We start from the raw sequence: 18,308 nt of genomic DNA on the forward strand, positions 1-18,308 counted from the left end.
GCAGTAACCATCTGGTGTTTCATTTCCTCTTTCAACCAACTCTTCTTGTGTCTTCAGTCATCCTGGATGCAATGTTTCTGGTAACAGACTCAGGATAATCTGATTAATTTGTTCTGTATTAAAATAGACATAACAAAATGAAGCCGTGTTAATCGTAACGATTGTCAGGGCTGAAATCAGAGTTGTTCTAAATGTTACAGTAACTGTGCATGAAACTTTATTGCAGGCCATTGCTAATGATTAGAGCATCAGTTCAATGACTGATTAAAGCATTACAGTTAGTATCTATATAAGGAAAGCGAAGTTAAAATACTTTGCTTTAGATGTGGATAATGATATACCAATTCTTCTGATATTTATTTAGGACGTAACGTAACTCGCACTAGTACAGTATAAGGAACTGAAAACAGAAATTAGCGATATTATGATATTTTGATATCATACAGGAGGCTTTTTCAATACTTAGTTTAGGTAATAGTTATACAAAGTGAACTACGGTTTTCCTATAGGATTAATACAGTCGGTTGTGCTGGTGATTTCCTTCACCAGCGGAACAAAGTGCTTAGCATTCTGGAAGTCCCAATTACTGCCAATTCTCTGCTTGATGCGCGAGCAGTTTGCTAAGGCGGTCTCAAAGGACCGCCGTGAACGCATTATCGGCCACTTTGGCCCTATGGATATTCAACGCTATCACAGCCCTCCCCGTGAGCTCTGCAAATGGAGGAGGTGGTTTTGCTTTAAGCGGCTTATTAGTGACTAATTCTACTGTAGCCAAATTGTACCAGTTCCTCGATTATTCGCCGCTACTGTTAATTCGCTTTCGGTGTTTCTCGCTGCTATCTCGTTACGCGAAGTTCAGATGCTGGTCTCGATTCGCCATCTCTGTGCCAGGTCTCGCAACGTTCACGCTGGCTGGTTCCAACCAGGGGCAAGTCAGCCGCATGTGTTTCAAGTGAGTTCCTTCTATAACAGCCCGCTAAACAGTGGCCACACTATAGTCGGGTTTGACAACCTATCCGTCGTACCTCTAATAAAATAAGCGAGAGCGACAGGCATCTAGATTTAATACTTCGAACTGTTGCTAATTATTGGTGTGCTACGTTTTACTGCCAGTCCTCGAACACATTTTAATTTATTTAATTATTACAGTCATAAAAACCTATCTCCTGCGTATTTAAGGCAGCCAATACAATACTTCCAGTACACTGAAAATTCACTACATAATGGCGCACATTTCTTTCACAACTAATCATGTGATATTAACATACTAATTTACACAATTAATCTAATCTAATCTAATATAATCTATCACCTGGCAGACGCATTCGTGTATTCGACATTGCTCGATGAATGGTGGTGCCCGCTATACAGTGCATAATGCGCCAGTAAATTCGAGGTAGGGGAAATAAAAAGTAAAAAGTAATTATATCTAGAGACACAATTTTAGATAGCTACTAATTGTGTGGTATGAATTTCACGTAACAGTACATTCAAAACAATGAGAACAATGTAGAAGAACCTAATTAGTACTGAACTTTTAAAGCGAACTAAGATTTATCATTCATCTCTGTTGCTTTACTCTTTGTATTGGAAGTGTAACCTTCAGAAAAATATATTCACTTCTTTCAGGACTTGTTTCCATGCATATTGTGTGGCTTCCCTCTACCTCCTAGGCAGCTAGGTCTGCCACTTTAGTTTCAAAGTTGCGAGCGTTGCGTCTCAAAACTTGCTGCTTTCTGTACCACTAGGGCTAACTTAATTAGCTGTTGCTCTCCCAAATTAACATCGAGGTCGCGTTTGACATAACATAATGTACCCCATTCTCATCACAACTGAAAGAAAACTTTTAATATTCATCTAATACTTGCGGTGCATTTGCAGTCATCAGGAATATCGTTCCATTTGTTCTAAAGAAACAAGCGAATGGAAACTTGACAAAAAACAAGCCAGAAGTCGAAAACATTTTGAATAATCATTTTTTAAATGTTGTAGAGGAAATAGGATATAAATGTTCATTAGAAGAAGCGAGGCAGTTAATGAAAGAGGCCTTATCCACACAATTTGATACAACTGAAATTCCACCCAACTCTCCTTCTGAAATCAGGAAGGTAATAAACTCTCTCAAGAATAATGGCATTTCCAGCAGGATAATAAAAGCTTGTTCCCAAGAGATAAGTGGGATTCTTAGCCTCATATGTAATAGCTCTCTGAAGCAGGGTATTTTCCCAGATAGACTGAAGTATGCCATTGTTAAACCACTACATACAAAAGGGGATAAATCTGATGTCAACAACTACCTCCCAATCTCTCCTCTGACTGCGTTATCCAAAATTCTTGAAAAAGTAATGTATTGTGCAGTATTGTACCTTTGTAAAAATAAAGTCTTAACAAAATGTCAGTTCGGTTTTCAGAAATGTTTTTCAACGGAAAATGCTATATATACCTTCATTAATGATATATTAAATGCTCTGAGTAACCGGAAGTCACCCACTGGGATTTTTTGTGATCTCTCAAAGGCTTTTGATTGTGTAAATCAGGGAATACTTCTAGATAAGCTCAAGTGCTGTGGTATGAATGGGACAGCGCTCCAATAGTTTAAAGAATACCTAACTGGAAGAGCGCAGAAAGTTGAAATAAGCAGTTCACATAATATGCAAAAAAAAAAAAACTGGTGATTTCTCAAACTGGGGAAGAACCAAGAATGGGGTGCCACAAGGTTCGGTCTTGGGTCCTCTGCTGTTATTAATATATATTAATGACTTGCCAGTATATATTCACGAAGATGCAAAACGTACTTTTTGCCGAAGATACAAGTATAGCTATCACACCCAACGGACAAGAATTAACTGATGAAATTGTAAATGATGTATTTCAGAAAATCATTAAGTGGTTCTCTGCAAATGGGCTCTCATTAAACTTTGCCAAAACACAGAATATAAGTTCCACACAGTAAATGGAATGACACCATTAATAAATATACACTTCGATCAGAAATCGGTAGCTAAGGTAGAATATTCAAAATTTCTACGCGTATGCATTGATGAGGGGTTGAACTGGAAAAAACACACTGAAGATCTGCTGAAACGTTTGAGTTCAGCTACTTATGCTATTAGGGTCATTGCAAATTTTGGCGATATACATCTCATTAAATTAGTTTACCATGCCTATTTTCATTGTCTGCTTCGTATGGCATCATATTCTGGGGTAACTCATCATTGAGTAAAAGAGTGTTCATTGCACAAAAGCGTGTAATCAGAATAATTGCTGGAGTTCATCCAAGATAATCCTGCAAACACTTATCTAAAGAGCTAGGGATCTTCACTGTAATGTCACAATATATATATATATATATATATATATATATATATATATATATATTTCATAACAAATTTCATAAGTGAATATATATATATATATATATTCACTTATGAAATTTGTTATTAAGAATCCGAATGAATTCAAAAGTAATAGCAGTGTACATGGCTACAACACTAGGAGAAAGGATTATCTTCACTATTCAAGGCTAAATCTAACTTTGGCTCAGAAGGGGGTAAATTATGCTGCCACTAAAGTCTTTGGTCACTTACCTAATAGCATCAAAAGTCTGGCAGATAGCCACATAGCATTTAAAAGGAAATTAAAAGAATTTCTGTATGGCAACTCCTTCTACTCATTACGTGAATTTTTGGATGTAGTAAGTGGGTAATTTCCTTACCCCCCACAAACCAAATGTCACAATCTCCTATAATCACGTAATACAATCTCCGCACCGAATGTTGCTTTGCAATCTGTAAATAACCGTCATAAGCACTACAAATATCTCGATGCACCACTAGGTGTCGCTGTCTGGCAATAGCATCAGTGTTTTTCTCCGTAAGATACTTGTACTTCAAAACAAACTTAATAAGACTGTGGCTCAAGTGCCTCTGAGCACTACGGGACTAAACTTCTCAGGTCATCAGTCCCCTACAACTTAGAACTACTTAAACCTAACTAACTTAAGGTCATCACACATATCCATGCCCGAGGCAGGATTCGAACGTGCGACCGAAGCAGTCGCGCGGTTCCGGACTGAAGCGCCTAGAACCGTTCGGCCACCGCGGCCGGCAATAAGATTGTGGTCTGAGGCATAAACCACTGATATTAAGGATGTTAAGAGGAACTAAATCCAATAATCCTCTTTGATGTTCTACTTAGTATCGACGCCCCTAATAAAAATAGCTAACTGAACAGTATCCGATATGTCACCATTGTCATCGACAGCTATGGAATAATACACATTATTACATGCCATAATACCTAGCTCCTCTTGGACATGGGCACTCATTTTTGTCTTAAGGGATAAATTTATTGTTTCAAAGTCTTCTGCCAAATAGGGACGCAGTTCCTCAGAGGCCATCACAATCACTTGTTTCGCAAAGTCTCCTTCAGCAAACGGTTTTACTTTCTGGCAATATGAAGTGCTATTCTGTAGCTAAGACGGACAGACGCTTCGCTACTTCCAAACTCCTCCACATGTCCCTTCAGTCCTAATATTACTCGTCACGTTCTTCTCCTTCATTTCCATTGTACCCTCTATAATTCTTTATTGACTTGTTCACTGTTGCTCAAAGGTATTGGTTAAGATTTACTGCAAAAAAGGTTCATGAACATTGACTTTAATTCAGTAGGCGCATGACCGGCCGGAGTGGCCGAGCGGTTCTAGGCGCTACAGTCCAGAACCGCGCGAGCGCTACGGTCGCACGTTCGAACCCTGCCTCGGGCATTGATGTGTGTGATGTCCTTAGGTTAGTTAGGTTTAAGTAGTTCCAAGTTATAGGGGACTAATGACCTCAGAAGTTAAGTCCCATAGTGCTCAGAGCCATTTTTGGTAGGCGCATGCACTGATCAAAGAAGGCATTTTTGAAAATAAATCAGCATGAAATCCTAATACTTTAATCAGTTCTTCTTGTTTAGCCACAGGCAGGCCTACAAACATGTGAATCTTGTATTGAATACTAATTAGAGAAAATCTTTGTCATCATTAATCTCTCATAATTCCGTGTCCTCCTCTGCATTATTTTAAACTAAAGTTACCTCTTCGTCTCCAAAACACAATAATCTTACGTTCAAACACTCGGTGGCCCTATTGCTAGAGGTCATATTTTTGCTAGCAGGAATTTCTTTTATTCTTTTTGTTCCGGCCTGCTGTGATAGAACATCTTGGGCACATCATATTTTTTGGCGACGTAACCTTCTCTGATTATTTCGCCCGTTATCTGATTAAGGTTTAGCACCACCTAAGCTTTCAGAGCAATCTTTATACCGATTGATTTTATTATTTCCGCGTGTTCCTTTCCACCTACAGACATTATAAGGTAGCACCGGATACAGCAATAATGTTTTGGGGGGCAGTCAGAAAAACTACGTGCTGTGAATTAATCTTGCGCCAGAACTTTAGATTTGGGGAGTGTATTCATGAAATGCTACTAATATGACACTCATCTCCGGCATGTTGAGATAAATTAGCGATAACGGAAGTTGGCTTCAAATGACGAAATCTTTATTTTCGATTAATTTTTTGCATTTTTAAAAGTAATCTTATTGCATTTAACAGAGGGACAAACTGTAAGGTGCAATATTTGGTTTACTTACGCTAGGATTGAAGACAACTGTATAAGTTGAAATGACGTGTCTAATGTCGCAATACTAGCACAAAAATACACACTTCTACACAGTTTTCAATGTGACAGCAAAAAACAGTTGTCAGGATAACACATCTTTTCAACATCAAAAAGTGAAATAATCTTACACACAACACTATTAAATATTAACTCTCAGAAGGTTAAATTATCCTAAACACCATAATATTAAAGTTTAACTATACGTTTCTTTCCAAAATTGTTCCTACACTTACGTTATGATGTTGGTCAGTACCACGAAAATTGTCCGATTCCGGTTCAAAGTTCGGTACTGTTTTTAGGATGACAATCAAGTCTACGGTGGATGGTTAGTTATGCGACAAATTGAACAAACGGTTACCCAAGGTCGCTCGAGTTTACAGTGGCCTCAAGCTCGTGAACCAACAAGTTTACGCGTCTGCACTTGGTATTTACCTTAAGCTGTGATGAGCTGTCATCTGCTAGGTCACTCTCTTCTTCTAACATCCCAATAAAACTAATGGCATCCTTGCTGAATTTTCCAGCAGAAACTTTCCCTGTGCTTTTCATTATGCGAGAGAACATGTACTGATCCGTAGTCTTAGAATGTGGTGATATACACGTACATGGTTGGAGCAGCATGTATATTATAATGCCTTCTCAGTTCTCGCAAGACCAATTAACTAATTGGCTGGTTCGTTTCTCCACAGTTGGAGGTAAACGATGCTACACCTAATTTCTAGCTGGATGTCAGCCAATGTGAACACAGTGTTCACACAAAGCACTCCTCCGGGTCGTACAGAGCGTTATGCACTCCGTTCTGCACTTGACGCCAGTTCAGAGAAGAATCCCCGAAAATTTCCGTCTTGTCTTAGTCATAGCCGAACTTTCTACCCACCTGGGTTCTTTTGTTCTTCACATAAGGGTGTTTTTTTTTTTCAACCAATAGGAGCGTTCCCCTTATTTTGTGGAAACTCTCTCTACCAATCACAATGTCCCTACCATTAGACTCCTTAGAAACTTTGGCCCTTTCTCCTTCAGCGCATTTCCGCCAATCAGACGTTTTGTGTCCATTCCAGATGCTTAAATGCGTACACTGACTCTCTCACGTGTGTACTACTCGCTGACACGTGATCGAAAATGTGTCACTGGTCTTGTTTCGTATCCATTTGGAATTCCGGAACGCAGTTTTCTAAAAGCTTTCTTTCCTGTCCTCCCTCAGATAGGCTGTTATACTCGCACTTCCCATCTCAGTCACCTGGTCGGTCGATGACTTTCTGCCTGGGACACCCCATTAAGTGGTTCCATGGTACCCCCTGTAACACAGCATTGCCTCTACCCTCGACCCTTTAAATTCCTAACTAGAACGCCTCTCACTATTTGTTTCACCATCTGCTTAAACATGGATTATAGGAACGGTGTGTTAGTTACCGTCGATTGAAAGTCATCGCTTTTTGCATTACATACTACTAGGCAAATTTGCTCATTACCGCCGAATTAAGCTAGGTGTCATATTCACGTTCACATTGCGATGTACACTCCTGGAAATTGAAATAAGAACACCGTGAATTCATTGTCCCAGGAAGGGGAAACTTTATTGACACATTCCTGGGGTCAGATACATCACATGATCACACTGACAGAACCACAGGCACATAGACACAGGCAACAGAGCATGCACAATGTCGGCACTAGTACAATGTATATCCACCTTTCGCAGCAATGCAGGCTGCTATTCTCCCATGGAGACGATCGTAGAGATGCTGGATGTAGTCCTGTGGAACGGCTTGCCATGCCATTTCCACCTGGCGCCTCAGTTGGACCAGCGTTCGTGCTGGACGTGCAGACCGCGTGAGACGACGCTTCATCCAGTCCCAAACATGCTCAATGGGGGACAGATCCGGAGATCTTGCTGGCCTGGGTAGTTGACTTACACCTTCTAGAGCACGTTGGGTGGCACGGGATACATGCGGACGTGCATTGTCCTGTTGGAACAGCAAGTTCCCTTGCCGGTCTAGGAATGGTAGAACGATGGGTTCGATGACGGTTTGGATGTACCGTGCACTATTCAGTGTCCCCTCGACGATCACCAGTGGTGTACGGCCAGTGTAGGAGATCGCTCCCTACACCATGATGCCGGGTGTTGGCCCTGTGTGCCTCGGTCGTATGCAGTCCTGATTGTGGCGCTCACCTGCACGGCGCCAAACACGCATACGACCATCATTGGCACCAAGGCAGAAGCGACTCTCATCGCTGAAGACGACACGTCTCCATTCGTCCCTCCATTCACGCCTGTCGCGACACCACTGGAGGCGGGCTGCACGATGTTGGGGCGTGAGCGGAAGACGGCCTAACGGTGTGCGGGACCGTAGCCCAGCTTCATGGAGACGGTTGCGAATGGTCCTCGCCGATACCCCAGGAGCAACAGTGTCCCTAATTTGCTGGGAAGTGGCGGTGCGGTCCCCTACGGCACTGCGTAGGATCCTACGGTCTTGGCGTGCATCCGTGCGTCGCTGCGGTCCGGTCCCAGGTCGACGGGCACGTGCACCTTCCGCCGACCACTGGCGACAACATCGATGTACTGTGGAGACCTCACGCCCCACGTGTTGAGCAATTCGGCGGTACGTCCACCTGGCCTCCCGCATGTCCACTATACGCCCTCGCGCAAAGTCCGTCAACTGCACATACGGTTCACGTCCACGCTGTCGCGGCATGCTACCAGTGTTAAAGACTGCGATGGAGCTCCGTATGCCACGGCAAACTGGCTGACACTAACGGCGGCGGTGCACAAATGCTGCGCAGCTAGCGCCATTCGACGGCCAACACCGCGGTTCCTGGTGTGTCCGCTGTGCCGTGCGTGTGATCATTGCTTGTACAGCCCTCTCACAGTGTCCGGAGCAAGTATGGTGGGTCTGACACACCGGGGTCAATGTGTTCTTTTTTCCATTTCCAGGAGTGTATAAAGCTTTCATATAAGTTGCGAATCTGACCTTCATTTATTCTGCCACCTTGCATATCCTCCTCCTTCCATGGTCAGTTTTGTGCTGGGTCAATCAATAGTTGAGCAATTGATTGAAGTCACTGCAAAATTGGTTCCAACTGCTGACTGTAACAATTGACATATTTACTGACCAACTTCCTATTTTAATATTTTGTGTAACTTAAACAGTAGTTCGATTCAGTCTCATTATTTTACATTGTACTTGATTTCATGTGTGTTGATTAAACCTCTTAAGTGATTTACTTTTTTTTTCTTTTAGAATTTAACATTGACTCAAATTTTCTGATATTTTATGCAATTCGATTTAACTAATTTAAGAATTTTTTCTTTCAAAATATATGACCACGTTTTTAATCTTAATTGTAGTTCAAATAGTTTCAGTATATATATGAATTTCTATCACCTAAAAATTTTCCTTTTGGGTGACTGGTAGTTTTTTTTTTTTTTTGTTTAAATAATTTATTTAAAATGATGGCGGATATGTATTGAAGTTACTGTTCTCTAGCTTTCATACTAATTCTACATGAAGGCATGTTCCTTTCTTAGAGTTAAGCTTTATGATCTATAGCTCAACAATATCCATGACTTTACAGGCATAATCGTATACATTAACATCGTTATATTGCCCAAAAGTCTTAACTCGATACATTATGACTTTACAAAAATTTTCAATTTTGACTTTTACAAACATATTAAATTTCTAATCCTACTAATTACTTTACAAAATTTTAACTGCGATCATGGAATAGCTAAGCCCCTTCATATTTATCTATCCTATATTTTTAATGAAGACATTACACTGGAATCTTAACCCTCCAAAAATGTTAATATTACGTGTTCTTAACTTAAGCATGTTGAAAAAAAATGTGCAATATAAGGAAATTGTCATGTCAAGATAAAATAAAAAAAGACATCGGTAATAACGATCTATTGCCAACACCCCAAAATTTTCAGATTCACATATTTTTAAACACAATAAAAAATTTCCCTTTATTCGGATAGTAGTCTGTCACAGACAGTTCTTTCTCCTGCATCTTTAACATGGTTTATTAAAAATTGTCATTTTTTTCTTCGAGTATTTCGACGTGTTTCCTTCGCATATGGAATGACGATCAGTCGTGTCCCTCTCCGTGTCTCTGCTGAGCATGGAACGACTCTTTGTATGCGTCTCGTCGTGTTTCCATTCAGTATGGAATGACGGTCGGCAGGGAGAAGGTTGCTGAAGGTCTGAGAGTGTCGTGAGCGCGTGGTTGCCTTTGTTTCATGTTGCATATGCCAACGGTGACGTTGTATTGGAGATCCGTTTTTGACAGCATAAACTTTTCTTCATCTTTCGTCGAGTCATTATTCCGGTTCATCGTTGGTCACTTCGTCTCTAGGTTGCCATACGAGTTGCTATCTCCCACTTTCCGGTATGACGTCTGAAGGTGTTGCATGTGATTTCAGGCTTTGTCGGCGTATTTCAGCTGTGAAATCTTCACGGGAATCAGCCGAGTGGCGTCGTCTTGTAGTCGCAACGTTTCAATGGATTGCGTATCCATCATCTTCGCCTGAAGTTGATGGACACGCAATCCATTGAAACGTTGCGACTACAAGACGACGCCACTCGGTTGATAACCCGTGAAGATTTCATAGCTGAAGGTGTTGCAATTTGCATAAAGAATATCGGATGTGTATATCACTAGAACAGTTAAATTGGGTTCTCGTTGGCAGTTAAATGCAATAATGGTCTTGTATGGGAAGGGTTTTGAAAAGGTTTCTTTATCTCCTATGGTCCAGGCTCTTCCTTCTCCCAAATCTTCTGCGTTGCATCTTCTGTTGTTGGTGCATCTTGCTGTGTTCTCACTTGTATCTTCACTCTTCTCTGGACCGGGCATTAGGAGTGAAGACCTGTTTAACCTCGTTCTGGTTTAATCTGTTCTTATGGCGTCTTCTTTGCAATTGTTGTGTATTCTTCATTGTAATCGGTTGTTCATCTAGATAAATTGAACAGCCTCCCATCGTTTTCTTGTTCCGTCCCACGAGTGTTCAGGGATTGTTTCACAGTTGTCGAATTTCGTATGGTCTGATTATACACTCCTGGAAATTGAAATAAGAACACCGTGAATTCATTGTCCCAGGAAGGGGAAACTTTATTGACACATTCCTGGGGTCAGATACATCACATGATCACACAGACAGAACCACAGGCACATAGACACAGGCAACAGAGCATGCACAATGTCGGCACTAGTACAGTGTATATCCACCTTTCGCAGCAATGCAGGCTGCTATTCTCCCATGGAGACGATCGTAGAGATGCTGGATGTAGTCCTGTGGAACGGCTTGCCATGCCATTTCCACCTGGCGCCTCAGTTGGACCAGCGTTCGTGCTGGACGTGCAGACCGCGTGAGACGACGCTTCATCCAGTCCCAAACATGCTCAATGGGGGACAGATCCGGAGATCTTGCTGGCCAGGGTAGTTGACTTACACCTTCTAGAGCACGTTGGGTGGCACGGGATACATGCGGACGTGCAGTGTCCTGTTGGAACAGCAAGTTCCCTTGCCGGTCTAGGAATGGTAGAACGATGGGTTCGATGACGGTTTGGATGTACCGTGCACTATTCAGTGTCCCCTCGACGATCACCAGTGGTGTACGGCCAGTGTAGGAGATCGCTCCCCACACCATGATGCCGGGTGTTGGCCCTGTGTGCCTCGGTCGTATGCAGTCCTGATTGTGGCGCTCACCTGCACGGCGCCAAACACGCATACGACCATCATTGGCACCAAGGCAGAAGCGACTCTCATCGCTGAAGACGACACGTCTCCATTCGTCCCTCCATTCACGCCTGTCGCGACACCACTGGAGGCGGGCTGCACGATGTTGGGGCGTGAGCGTAAGACGGCCTAACTGTGTGCGGGACCGTAGCCCAGCTTCATGGAGACGGTTGCGAATGGTCCTCGCCGATACCCCAGGAGCAACAGTGTCCCTAATTTGCTGGGAAGTGGCGGTGCGGTCCCCTACGGCACTGCGTAGGATCCTACGGTCTTGGCGTGCATCCGTGCGTCGCTGCGGTCCGGTCCCAGGTCGACGGGCACGTGCACCTTCCGCCGATCACTGGCGACAACATCGATGTACTGTGGAGACCTCACGCCCCACGTGTTGAGCAATTCGGCGGTACGTCCACCCGGCCTCCCGCATGCCCACTATACGCCCTCGCTCAAAGTCCGTCAACTGCACATACGGTTCACGTCCACGCTGTCGCGGCATGCTACCAGTGTTAAAGACTGCGATGGAGCTCCGTATGCCACGGCAAACTGGCTGACACTGGTGCACAAATGCTGCGCAGCTAGCGCCATTCGACGGCCAACACCGCGGTTCCTGGTGTGTCCGCTGTGCCGTGCGTGTGATCATTGCTTGTACAGCCCTCTCGCAGTGTCCGGAGCAAGTATGGTGGGTCTGACACACCGGCGTCAATGTGTTCTTTTTTCCATTTCCAGGAGTGTAGTTTCCGCTATTCTGCACATTGAGTTACGGAAATGTGTTTGTTCTTCTTCCTGTGGTGAATCTAAACCTAAGCTCGTCCTCTCCGTGATATGTCCGTCTCCGTTCCGGTTCGGTGGACACCCATTATCTCTTCATATACTGCTTTGAATAGTTCGCGATAAACGTGCCACATGTCGAAAACTTTCGCAAAACAATTTTTATAACGCTTGTGTGTGGCTTTAATATGAATAAAGCTCACGTCATGGTACATGTAAATTGTATCCAGGATGCGTTGTAGCTCTCCAAACTTTTCCACATAGGAGTTATCCTCTAGGATCGTTGCTTCCACCAAGGCCTCTTCTTTCGTCATCTCGTAGCTGATGTACCAGGCACTAACACTTAGTGTCCCTTCCCCTGACGCCTAACCTGGCTGCATTTTGCTATCTTTCATACTCTTTGATTTCTGGACATTTAATACAACTAAATTCTCGTGTGGAGTTACTCTTTTTTCTTTTGTCTAACCTTTGTACAGCTTCAAATGCCTCACGTGATGCAAACCTAAGGATTTCCCTGCTTTTGGATTAATCAATTCGACTGTATTGTGGTTCTCGTGTTTTTCTCGCTAGAGAGATGGTGGATTTTTACTAGTACATTTTGTCCCAGTGAAAATACTCGTGAGTTTGCCGTCCTGTCCGCTCGGTTCTTTCTCTTTAACGCAGCTGCTTTCAAATTGCTCAGTGCTAATTTCACTAAGTGCTAATGCTGTACTCAGGGTACTGGTGGGAATTTAATTATTTCTCGGATTTTATCTGGTGCTGGTTTATTTTACAGAACAGTGATTCGAAGTAATAACGTACCGCTATGTGGCATTTCGTTTATAACATTTTTGAAATCAGACAAATGTCTGTACCATGTATTATGCTGCTTGCTACAATACAAAAGACAGAGGGTTCCCAAATCTTTCGTTGTTTGTGCAGTGGGGTTGGCGCTTGGTTTGTATCTGGAAATATAAATAGGTTCAATTTTATGTCTCTGCAGAGTGTTTTGCCATTGTGCTGAACTATATTGTGGTCCATTGCCTGATAGTATTTTATCGACCTGACCAACTTGTTGAGGGAATCTCGTGTCAGCGCTTTGCTTATACTCCTCCCTGTTGCTTTCTTCAAGGGTGTAAATGTCGCGTATTCTGAAGTAAATTCTATGACCATGAAAATGAATACATGACCTCTCTGTGTACAGAGTAGTGGACCCATGAGATCTGTTGCTGCTATGTGTCCCCATTTCTCTGGAATTATAGAGAACATTGGTGGCCTCATTACATGTTTAGTCTCCATCATTTCTTATATTTAGCTAGAACCTGTCTGATTCTTCACTCCATATTTGCGAAGTGAGAAGACATCTTTAATTTTAAAAAAACATTTCTTAGCTCCAAAATAGCTCTTACCGTAATGATTCTACCAAATGTATTTGTTCCTGTGGGATACATCCAACCCATAAACTTGTACTTGTGTTACGACTGTAGAATGAGACATTGTCCCTTATGAAATAAAATTGTAGAATGTCCCGTAATTCTCTATTTTTCCACTTCATTTTAATTTTCGTTAGGTCTGGGTGTTTGTCCTGCCTAACTGTTTCAAGGAATTGGTGACGTAGTTCTCAAAGAGCACATTTTTTAGGTAACACATAAGTACTTGCTCTTCTTCTGTATTGCTCGCTTTGCTTTTGTTAACTCCTTCTGGCAATCGGGAGAGGCTATCAGCTATGAAATTTGAAAGTCCAGGCACGTAAGTGATTTAAAAATCATATTCCTACAGCATTAACATCCACCAACCTAGTCTCCCTGGCAATAGTTTTGCACTTAACATGAATTCTAGTGCTTTATGGCCTGTAAACACATTGGTTTTTCACCCAAACAAAAAGTATCTAAATCTGAGAAACCCCCATACTACTGCCAACGCTTCTAATTCCGTGACTGAATAATTTTTTTCACATTTTTTGAGGACTCGACTAGCAAAAGCTATTGTTTTTCTCACCCACTGTCCGTCTTCCACATATTGTTGAAAGAGTACGACACCCAAGCCTATTTTCGCACTATCGGTTGCCATACAGAAATCATTCGTTAAATCGGGATGCGCTAAAAGTGGTGTCTTTATCAGTGACCTTCTCAGTAGTTGGAATTGCTGTTCTGCTTGGTCATCCCACACCCAGGGTATCTTTTTACTGGCCAACGCACATAAAAGTGGGGTAGCAAGGGATTCTATCTCAATGAATCTTTTATGAAAGTTATGAGTCCCAAGAAATAACGTAACTTCTTTCTATTATATGGAGCATCTATGTTTTATATCGCTTGTAGTTTGTTAGAGTTAGGTTCAATTCGTCGTTCAGTGATAACATTGCCTAAGAACTCAACCTTTTTATCTATAGAGTAGGATTTCTTTATGTTTACGGTTACTCCATATTCTTTTAACGTCCTTAGCTATTTATCAAGTACCTCATTATGGAGTTTGAATGATGACTCAGCTACTAAAATGTCATCAACGTAACAGGTGAGACGCTGTTGGAGTTCTTTGTCCATCACAGTCCCTAAACCTCTTATAAAAGCAGCAGAGTACATGTTCAGTCCGAAAGGGAGTGTTTTGAATTGATAACAACTTCCAAATGCGATGAAAGCCGTATACTTTCTGCACTCAGGTGTTAGTTCTATCTGCCAAAAACTAACTCACAAATCAACGAAGGAAAAAATCTTAACTCCATAGAAATTTGGTAACAGTTCTTCCAATTTTTCTGGGTGATCGTTTTCAGGAATAATAATGGAATTTATTTGTCTTACAACAACGACTATCCTAATACTCCCATCCCTTTTATCTACAATTTGCAAGGGACTGTTGTATGTTGAGGTTTAAGTTTCAATAAATTCGTCTTCTATCATTTTTTGTAGTTTTGCAAATACCTGTTTTCTGTAACACAATGCAATAGTGTAAGGTGGTACTCTAAATGGCTTGTGTTCTTAATGGCAACGGGTTTTGGTAGAAACACTTCGGCATATTGTCGAAATATTCTTTCTAATTCGGCTTTGTCTGTTTTTTAAATGTCCCTTACTTGTCTCAACTTATCATCTATCTCCTTATGAATTTCCACCATTACTTCGTCATCTAAAGGTATTGTTTCTCTCGTCCCCCTACATCGTGGAAGTCCCTCCTCCGATTGATACACATCCAGTTGCACAGTTAATTGTTTGTAAGCCCCTGGCATGTCTTCCTGTCTGATTTTCTCCTCAAAATTAAGACACACCTTCCCGAGCACCATATACCCTTCGCCCATATTAAGTGTAACACGATTTTGACCAATGAAATCGGCTCCAATGATTATGGGTACTGAAAGGTTCCGCACAATTACCATATTCACTTCTATTTCATGCATCTGACATGAAAAAGTTACCCGCGTTTGCCTACTAATCACCGCTGTCGCACCCATGATCGGTCCTTTGACTTTAACATGTTTTGTACGTAATCCTGGTAGTGCATATTCAGCGTTACATTTCTTAAAAAGTTCTTCCAAAATCGCCGTCATTTCGTTTCCTGTGTCAAGAATGGCGTCTGCAAGTATGCTATCTACCTCAATCCGAACGGTCGGTTGCACCTCATGAGGAGTTTTGGTTTCATTTTCTTGCATTAATGCCTTCTCGACCGAATAATGGATTAAGGCGTCAGTCTGTCTGGTTTGGTTTTCTCACCGGTTTGTTACCGTTACTTTATTCTCCTGAATACTTTTATCACCCATCATCTTAATGTTCCTTTCCTATATGTTTCATCTGCCTTAGGTATAACTATTGGTGTTGCCAGTGGTACATTATCCCCTTGGCATACTATTTCCCTCTCCGTTTCGTACAAATACGCTACATCTTTTATAATTTCGTCCTCATCAGTTTTTGTATCACTGTCTATATTCACCGTTAATAACTCCTATTCCTCATCATCGTTGGTCGATTCCCAGTCAATTGAATCCCAGCGTGCCTGAGAGGTTCTATGCCCTCTTTTGCATGTCTCCTCTCATTTTCATCAGTTTTATTAATGCTCTGTGTCATTGCACGGTAGTAACAGACCGAATAAGGTTATTGTAATGAATTTGTACTGAGAGCTCAAAAAATACTTTTCACGTGATCCCTAAACATGTTGTTTTACTTCCGTGGGTGGCATGGGTGAGGCGAGCATCATAGGACACGAAACACCGCGTTTCCGGTTGGGAGCTGCACTTCCCTGAATTCTGAGGGGTTTGTACAATAGGCTTAAGCGCCTGGCGGAGCGACTGACGTCGGTCGAGTTTCGCCTATTGTATGCAGGGCGAAACGACCTGCGAGACGTCTGAGTGTCACCGCAGTTTATATGTTTACCATTCCCGAACGAAGATTCCTGGCACCGACTGACTGCACTGTCCTCATGATTCTGAGAAAACTTGTGGACTGTGCCCTGCTGAGTGCGACTGTCTGGCACCAGATGGCCGGTGGTCTAGGCAGGTTGTTTTTGTAGCTGGTCAAACGGCAAGTTCAGTGCCCTCAGGTGAATAACACAGGCACGATTGTTCAACTTAATCTGAGGCTAGTTGACGTCATAAAGCCCTGTTCGAAATTGGAGGGAACGGTCGCTATTGGCGCGAATGATGTTCTGAGACTGTGTGGGGGAATTTTGGAATCAGAACTGAATGCTGAGTCACAGTTTTCGAGGAGAGTAGGGAGTTGAGCAATACTGGCTTCGCTGCTGGCATCGCATCGCAGAGGGGATTCGGGATCTGATCTTCCTCGGAGTCTTACGGTCTTGCGACTTGGTCGCTCATTTTCGGAAGAACTTAGAATTCTCGGAAAGCCTTTGTGGCCAGTGGTTGACACAGAGTCGCTGTACGGCAGAAGTCGGCGCCTACATCATCAGGACGCTACCTACCAACGACGTGCTGCAGATTTCAGTACTGGTACAGTATTTTGCGGCTCCGGCATTATAGGACCTTATCAATTTTATACTGAATCCCTCAGCAGCACGCGCGCTCGCTTTGCTACAAGTCCACCTTGCTTGTTTTCCCATGTGATCCCATTTGAGCTCTCACTACTAATTGCGATACTGCTATATAGTCAGATGATTAATATTTGATTCATTAGGACCTCCAGTCATTATAGTCGATCTATTGCATCACAGAGAGTAGGAGCCCCTTGTTCTCGAGCCAACTCCTATTCTTATAATATTTCAGTATACCCTACCCTTTAACCTACTGTGTCTGTGGACAATCATGTGCCTTTATGTTCTGATATAATAAATCTCATTGTAATATTTAATCCACATATAATTTCGTAGATATACGCAGAATCCCATTTCCTGTTGTTTATTATGACAAAGTTCTCTTTTTTGAGTAGATTACGATTTTTATTAAATTATTGTGAGCGCGCACTCTTTATTTTACCAACAAGCAGGGTCCGCCATCATTTCCTTCCGTTACCGTTGTGCACATAATGAATTAGCTGGTAGATAAGGAGGGGTCGAGTGCATGTCTCTTTCTCATACAAAATTAGTCTGAATTAAAGAGGTACAAACTCTTCTCCACCCCAGCACCTCGCATGCTGGTGTCTGTATTCGATCTCCCGCTAAACCTAATCTTGTTTATCAAAGCTAAGTCTATTTACATGTTTGATTATACAATTAACTTCATTATTCGATCGAATCCCTTGTGACCGGTCTCTGTACCGTTCATATCGTCAATTCTGTATTTTACCTGGGTTAGGTGGCCTCAACTCGACTTCCTCTACCGGTTCATTTCGCGTGTTTTGACCCGCTGACACTTGATTTTCGGAACCTTTCTGCGTTCTGGCCATTCCATTACCACCTGAATAACCTGGATTTTGCTGCTGAAAACCTCTAAACCTTCCGCCTTAGTTCGCACGGGGATTGTATCTCGGATTAGTTACCACCGTAGTTTCTAGGACAAAATCCACCATTGTATTTCCGCGGCCCACCAAAATCATAATTGTTATTTGCCCTCTGTGCGTTTCCAAAACCATAATTATTATTGTTATCCCATGGGCGATTACCACTCCTTCCAAAACCATTACCTTTTCCTACGTTATTATTGCCATTGGAATGATTATTATTAAAACCTGATCGGTTGCCCTCATACCCCCTATTATTGTTTTCTCTGATTGTACGTTGTTCCTTTCCGTT

Source organism: Schistocerca americana, chromosome 7 (genome assembly GCF_021461395.2).
Source record: "Schistocerca americana isolate TAMUIC-IGC-003095 chromosome 7, iqSchAmer2.1, whole genome shotgun sequence".
Lineage (NCBI taxonomy): Eukaryota > Metazoa > Arthropoda > Insecta > Orthoptera > Acrididae > Schistocerca > Schistocerca americana.